A 5762-nucleotide genomic window follows, 5' to 3' on the forward strand; every position below is an offset into this window, starting at 1 on the left:
TCCAAATCATAATTTACGCATACTTAGACTCAAAACTTACAAGTTTTACCTTATTCTGATCCACCATAAAATTTTGGACTAAACAAAATTCATGTATCAATAAGATCTAAGCATGACATACCAATAAAGCATATTCAATAAAATATGTAGTGTCAATAAAACATAACGCAATCTTAGATCTTATACTGTTATTATGGATTCATATTCAACATGAAACTCTTTTGATCTAACATAAAATTTTAACCAAGACTATACAAAGCACATAGAAAAGTAAAATATTTCATAGTTTCATTATGCTTTTACGGATCCATCTTTAACCTAGATCCTAAAATATATTGCATGAGTTTGAGCCAAATTTTCAGTTTTTAATTCACATGGACAAACATACGAGATTCAACCCATTCAATCAAGATTAATTATCATTGATTTAAGCCAACCAATATAATCAAGATTAATTATTATTGATTTGAACCAACTAATATATACTATTAAGAGGGATTAACCTTTATTTTGGTTCATCAAGTTTAAGCCAAGAAGATCTAATTTTTAAATACTGAATTCTATTTGGTCCAACCTGATCAAATTGGTTCAGCTAGATCAAACGGTCTCAACTGAGTCTATTCAAATGCAATCTAATTTGATTGTATTTGACTCAATTCATACAATATCGAACAATCCATTAAGGCCCATCCGGATTGAATCAACAAAACAGATCTAAGTAAACTTGTCATGATTCTGTTCCAATCACAATAAACATGATTAAGTCTCATTAAAACCAATTTTATATACAATCTATCAAATTTGAACAAAAATGCTGAATCAAACCCGATTCAATATGAGTTGCATGACTCGAATAAGTTCGATCATATCTTCTAAGTCCAAACATATCCTATAGATCCAACTTGGTGTAAATACATCTAGACAAGGTTTAAATGATAAAAAAATCAATTAAAAAGTAAGCAGAAATACTTATAAATTTTCTAATATATATTGATGAGTTACCATTTTCTTTTGGTGGCTCCCAAAAGTCCTAGATCTACCTGTGTGTAGATGGACATCAGGCATCTTCGCTCAGTTTTGTGGAGCCTTTGTTGAGCGGTTTCCAAATTCATGGCTCACCCACTTATCGCACATTGCATACGAATAATCTATCCTGATAGTAGAAGGACCATGACCCTTCCACTGCAGTGGATCATCTATCACACCAGATGCTTTTATTGTTGCAGTCTTCATATTGTGCAACATGTCGGCAAATCGACTGGCAGCCAACTTCTGCCACATCTGCCTCGCATCCTGCTCCTCCTTTGTAGTCGCAAAGCAATTCAAACCCTATAAACAATTTCAGAAAGTTAGTACACATGACTATAACAAAAAATTAAATATGAAACACATTAGCTATGATAAACGATTATATACTATGAATGAGGACCATAATCTTTGCAACATCTCCTTCGGGTACTCTTTTCATTGAGCGATCGGTCTTGGTAGATGCTGAAGTAGTGACCTCCTAATTTCTCGTATTACTTCTTATGGCTTGAACCTTGCATTGCACATGAATTGGTACACATTAACAATCCATTATCGATATATATTATTTATAAGATAAGTATTGGACAAGTGACAATTAAATACTTACAGGCGACTATCGATATATATTATTTGAATGAGTCATCGTGTGTCAGACTGAGAAGACCATGCATCCGGCGTTGTCTCGTGATGTATATGAGTAGCTGGTGTAGGTGGGTCATGCGTAGCCGAAACATCATCTACAGAACAATGAGTTAGAAATTCACACAATGCACATTTAAACTAATCAAGTATACAATTAGTTAAATGATATACCTATCGAAGCAGCTCGTGAAGACGAAGGCTGAGACTGGCTACCACTAGGTGCTCGACCACTGTGACCTCCATGAACCATATTCTAACAAATAAAAATATTATTTGGATCAATTACATAACTCTTGATCTTATCATGGACATGACATATGCATGAAATATAAAGATTTAAAGGTCCTACATAAATCAGTTTTATAACTATGCATGAACTGTGCATGTACATGCTAAGTATGCATGCAATGTAACATGATATGCAATTCTATAAACATGGATACATAATCAAATAGAAAATAACTTCATGCAAGCATGCATACAGTCACATCAAATATTATAATATATTCAAATCATTATATCACAACACTGTCAAACATGTACTTGCAACAAACACACTCTAATATCTTGCTAACTACAACCATGACTAGCATGGTCTCAGGAATACAAACATAAGAACATATGAGAAAGTGATGTGGTATGTATTACATGATGTATTTTACTAGCTCAAGTATGCTTCCTCATCACTTATTTGACTTTCATATTCTTCTTCTTCCTCCTCCTCCTTTTTTGTCATCTTCGTTTTCTTCTTCATTGGGCGCCGATCTACTTGGTATATCATTTGGATCATATTCTTCCATATGTGTACCATTGGACAATGGAGATGTGACATGCAGACCATGTGTGACATCATGATCATAAGAGAAGTCATACATATCATCTGATTGATAGTAATCACCTTCTTCAGTAATCTTGTCTTCATGTAACTGATCATACTTGGAGTATAGTTTAGACTTCACCTTGCAAACCACCCACCATTCATTTCTATCTGACTTTCTTATATTCAGATATGAAGTATAGTAAACTTGTTGAGCTTATAAGGCTAATATGAATGGTTCATATATTTCAAACATTGATTTATGATTCACCTCCACAATGCCTGAGGCTTTGTCAACTCTTATTATTGTGGGATCAAACCAATGACACTTGAATAAAGTTATTGTGTTATTTATGCCTAAGTAAGTCAACTCCATTATTTCTTCAATAACACCGTAATAGTCAAGTTCATTTTCATCGTAACTGTTACTCTTGACACACACGCCACTATTCATCGTTGACTTGTTTATACCGTAGTCTTTTGTATGAAATCGATAACCCTTTACGATGTACATATTGTAACATTGCACAACTTTGGTTAGACCATTTTTTAAATCACCATGGCAGACCTACAAGCATAAACAATGACTGTAATCACGACCAATTAAGTAACATATTGTTGCTTACATGGAAAGAATCTATGTCATTGTCCTTACCAACCCTTTGAACCATGCTGCAAACTTATTTTCACGTTCTTTCTGTACTTCTAAATCAGTGAGATGTGAAAGTTCTATTCGCAACTCTAGATCAAATCGTCTGCACTTAACAAATATTTATATTACCGAACTATGTATGCACGTAGAGAACTTAGTGTTACATATTAAGTATACTTACTTGATGTAGGGGTCAATCGCTGATCAATTAAAAAGGATATAGATTTGTGTTGCGTCTTGCCCTTAATCTTCCAAGAGTCTTGACCGGCAACTTCCATAGGCATGCCCAAGTGGTTTAAATATCGATAGTTTGTCAGCTACAATAACTTATTCTTCATTATCATTACGAGGTGGACAAGTATAACATATTGGAATATGAGGTTCAAAGTATATAAAAGAGAAATTTGAAATCTCTTCTAAAGTGTCCACCTCACAAATTGAACCCTCCACTCTTGCTTTCTTTCAAACCTTTTTTTTGAGGTCAAATATGCATCTTTCAACAATATATGTCTCGTAATACAATAAATTTCTAATAGCATTAGAGAGAAAAATATAAATAAAAATATATCGTTCAAATGAGTACATCCACCGATATTGCACAGGACCACTAACCCTAAGTTCGTATGGCAAGTGAATCATCGCATGTTCGATAACGTTGAAAAATACTGTCAGAAATATTTTCTCTAGCTGATAAATAATAATGATGACAAAATCCTCAAAATTCTTTACCTCAGTTACTATAACTTTCGATGCACACAAAGTTTTAAAAAAATGACTCAACTCGGATAATACCACCTATATAAGTTTGTCTAATATATCATGGAATGCTAGGAGAATCAATTGTTGCATGATGACATGACAATCATGACTCTTCAACCTATATAATTATCCTTCATCTATCTTCACAGCCCGAGCAATGTTAGAGACGTATCCATCTGGAAATCTCAATTGTCTCAACCACTGATATACCTGTTTTACTTGATCTGGTCCGATCATGTACCTTGCCTTTGGTTTCAGTACTTTGCCATTGTACTCTTAGAGTTTCAATTCTGGTCATTTACATATTGCTTTTAAATCTACAAGGACCTTTAGATTATCTTTCATTTTCTCTTTGACATTCATTACCGTATTGAATACATTATCGAACACATTTTTCTCCACATGCATCATATTCAAATTATGTCGTATCAATAAGGTCGACCAATATGGTAGTTCTCAAAATATAGATTTCTTTGTCCAATTGTGATCCTTCTCAAATCCAAGGAAGAGTGTCGCACTACGGGCATCTGTCAGTCCATTTGGAAAGTATCACAATCGTCTTAAGATCTCTGAGCCAGACAACTGTATAGGTGAACCTTCTATCTCAGTTGTGCATGCTCGAAACACATTCCTTTATCATTAGAAGGGATGGTTGCTGGGTAGAAATCGATGGTGACAATTAAACCACCACGGCTTCCTTCCAAGCATCAATCTAAAAGATTTTGTATCCTTCATGCAGTACGAACATGCCAACCTTCCATGTGTGCTCCAACCAAATAACATATCATACGTAGGGAAGTCACTAATTATCCATAGAACAACAACCTTCATAATGAAGTTTTATTTTTTATGGGCATCGTACGTGAGAACACCGTCATCCCACAATAGTTTCAGTTCATCAATTAATGACCTTAAATATACATTAAGATTGTGGCCCGGAGATGTCAGACCAGGGATCAATAGAGACAAAAAAAGATTTTGATGCTTCATATACAAGCTTGAAGGAAGGTTGTATGGGGTGACAAATACCAACCAACACGAGTATGGAGTTGATCTACCCCCAAATGGATTAAATTCATCTCTACATAAACCAAGCCTAACATTTCTCAATTACATTGCGAAGGTCTGGTGAGTACGATCAAAGTGCTTCTAAGCTTTCACGTTAACAGGATGCATGATCTTGTCTTCATCATGTTGAACTTTATTTGCATGTCATCTCATGTGTTTAGCTGTCCTTGAAGACATACAATCGTTGCAATCTAGGGGTGAGAGGAAAGTAGCAGAGTGACTTGTGTGACACTTCTTTTGACTTCGTGCTAGCATTGCCTCTTGTCTTTGGCTTGAACCGATGATGCTCACATGACAGACATGATCTGTTATTTTCTTGATCTTTGAAATACAACATGTAGTGATTTGGACAAGCATTTATCTTTTGATATCCCATACCTAGAGCGTTGACCATAACCTTCGCACGATAAAAATTTTGTGATAATTTCTCATCTTTGGGCAATATACTCTTCACAATAGAGCATAGACGATCAAAACATGATTGACTCAAATTATACTCTGACTTCAAATTTAGTAGTTTAAGAACTACATACAAGATAGTGTGACTCTCGCAACCATTCCAAAGTGGCTCATCAGCATCTCTAAGTAAGTCATTAAATCTAGTAGCTGCATCATTTGCTTCTTCTTCCTCTACCCCAGTTAGTACATCATTAGGACCCATAGCAAAACTCAGTTCCGGTCCTACGACATCAAATATCAAATCCACATATGGATTATTGTGCACCACATCCACCCGTGCATCAAAATTATTCCAAAATTCTTCACCATGATGTATCCAATTCTAATAATCACTCA

Source organism: Nuphar pumila, chromosome 3, assembly GCF_984573655.1.
Source record: "Nuphar pumila chromosome 3, dmNupPumi1.hap1.1, whole genome shotgun sequence".
Classification (NCBI taxonomy): Eukaryota; Viridiplantae; Streptophyta; class Magnoliopsida; order Nymphaeales; family Nymphaeaceae; genus Nuphar; species Nuphar pumila.